Below are 2,939 nucleotides of genomic sequence, written 5' to 3'. Positions count from 1 at the left end.
AACGTATTACAGGCACTCAAGAAATTATTCCCCTGATAAAACACATCATATGTCTGTCTAAAGACTTTATCCAACATTTATAAGGATACTTTAGCAAACAATAATATAAATATTAGATAAGTTTCTTCTGGCTGTCTTCTATTATACTCGTTTTTTTATATACTTTGCTCTTGGGGTGACTTCGGTTAAGTTTTCGATGGTTATCGAGTGAACGTTTTTTGAAGGGGATTTCTGTTATATAAATCTCGGCGACTTTTAGGATTAGCATAGTTCCGTTGCGATCAGATAGTGGAGGAACGAAATCGAGCGGAGTCAATATGTCACAATTGATTGCCTCATCCTGTCACCAAGATAATACGATGACTGGTTTTCATCCCCAATCCATTTCACGAACTCTGTTCCCGTTTTTTCTCTTTTTGTTCATCCACCCTCCAAAAACCCCGTCGTTTTTATTGTTTCCAATAAAAATAGAATCGCTTCCAATGGCATCGCAATTAAACTAACAAAAAAATAAACTAAAACGAACAGAGAATAAGTTTTGTGAATAATTTAAATAATAAGGATGTAGCGTGCAGAGTAATAACCAATCTAAATGTGTGTTGTATATTGTGATAAGTGGCAGTGCAGAAAACCGGCGCAATCATCGGCAATTTATAGCGCATTATGTTTATTTTATAGCCATTTAGCACGGAAACCCCGAAAAAAAAGGAACAGGAAATAAAAGTACCTGTAACGTACGATTATTATTACTTCTGTTGTATTCCATTCGACGATTTCACGAGCCATAGATTTCGCATGTACAACCTAACTATGGCTCGATACCAATTTGCTAAATTCACAAAAACAGGGCCAAAAAAACACGGAGAGAAAGAGAGGAAAAAAAAAATCATCACGTCTGTTTGTTCAATTATTACACTGCGCTGCCTTTGTTTGTAAAAATTGAGACACATAATGAAATATTGATGAAAAGTTTTATTGAAGCGTTCACTAATACACGAACTATTCATTATTTTATATTTTTCCCCTCATGTATCGAAAAAATAATAATAAACATACAACAGCGGCATATAAAAAAAACGGTACGTGTAATTGGAATTCACTGCCGGTGTCTGTTTTAATTGTAAAAATTTTCCGCACTCTCCTGAAAAACGCCATTGCTTTTTTTTCACAGCATCACTCATTTGCTTTATCTATAACTAATAAGTTCGTAAATTCAAACCATACATTTGTAACACAAGGGTTAATAACAATATTATTTAACAAAATATCTCAATTTTCTTTAGTGAAAAATCGTTTTATTAGTTGAATCAAATGAAAAAAAACTGCATTCAATAGTTTGTTTTATCAAATTAAATTGAAAATCTAAATGAAAATCAGTAAAAAAAAGCATGTAAAATAAGTAAGTAATATGTAGAAAAATTGTCATTTTTTTTGTTTTTGATATATCTTTGGTATATACTAAAAACCAATCAATTAATTTACGTTTCTAAAGCCATAAACACGTCCGTTAGTTATATTGAAAATTTCAATTACCTCGAGTCGTGTATTCGATATCGAAAAATACGTTTTGATTAATTTACCATGCGACTATAACAAAGCGCATATGTTGTTACAAGCTAATCGTGATTAAATATTGATTTTGCAGTTACTTTGCATATCAGTATGGAGTTAGTTAAAGTGACATGCTTTACTCAATGCATACACATGCACGCATATATATATACATACATACAATGCGTCTGCGACAATTGAAAACGCTTACTGTGAAACCATATTAATTTATGTTTGCTGCAATTGCTCAAATACTAATCATTTCAAATTCCATACGCTATTACCTTTGTGCTGCATTACGTTTCTTTTATGCACTATATTTGATATATTTGGTAGTAGTACAATGTAATGCACGTAATTGAAATCCTTTTTGGGGTTAACAAACAAATCTCGCTGATTAAGTTCATTTATTAATTTCATAATTATTAGAATACAACAGAAATAACCGACCATTTTGAAAAATGATCAAGAGCATCAACTTAAATTTCAAGTTACGCTACGTTGTTTAGTATTTGTTTGAGAGCCATCAATAGTGAACGCTATCAGTGAATTTGTAAACATGGAATAAATTGGTCATCATTATGTGATACAATACTTTAATTTAAAAGGTCTCAGTCCAACCAATATCAAAGCCGATCTAAATTCTTCACTTGTAGAGTCTGCTCCTCCTTTTACAACAACAAAAATATTGGGTGGCAGAGATTAAACGATATCGTACGAGCTGCCAAGATGAACATTACAGTGATCGAACAAATGAGGTGACCACGCTAGAAATGGTGAAGAAAATCCGCAAATACTATTCGATGACCGTCGACCGAAGATGCAGGAACTAGTAGCAGACATGATAGGCATTTAAAAAAGTGTTGTACATTGCATATTGACTGAAAATTTGGAGATGAGGAAGCTGTGCAAGATGGGTGCCGCGTTTGGTCACAATCAAAGACAGTTCACATATCCGTTATTGCGATGGCCAAATTCAATCGAATTTCATCTTAACTGACCCTATTCGTCAGATTTAGCCCCCTCTGGTTATTTTCTCTTTTCAAACTTAAAAAATGGCTCAGTGGTAAAAGATTTGCCAACAATGAAGAGTTGGCGGCTGGTTATTTTGTAGAGCTCGACGGTTCTCACTATAAACAGGATATCGAAGCTATTGAACATCGCTGGGAAAAGTGTATCGAGCTAAAAGAAAACTATGTTGAGACATAAAGATATTTTTTCCATTTTTTTTTTCTTTGTTTGTACATCTGGTACATCGAGAACATCTATTACATTTTCTTGTTAAATATTGTAAATTTCTTAATCTACTTTTAAAGCAGAAAATTGTTATAATATTCAAAATATAAATGGATTTAATACGTTTTTCAGATCATTTCTGATCAAATGCA

The sequence above is a fragment of the Nicrophorus vespilloides genome, unplaced genomic scaffold (genome assembly GCF_001412225.1).
Source record: "Nicrophorus vespilloides isolate i.1.1-1 unplaced genomic scaffold, Nicve_v1.0, whole genome shotgun sequence".
Lineage (NCBI taxonomy): Eukaryota > Metazoa > Arthropoda > Insecta > Coleoptera > Silphidae > Nicrophorus > Nicrophorus vespilloides.
This window is presented reverse-complemented; position numbering follows the sequence as displayed.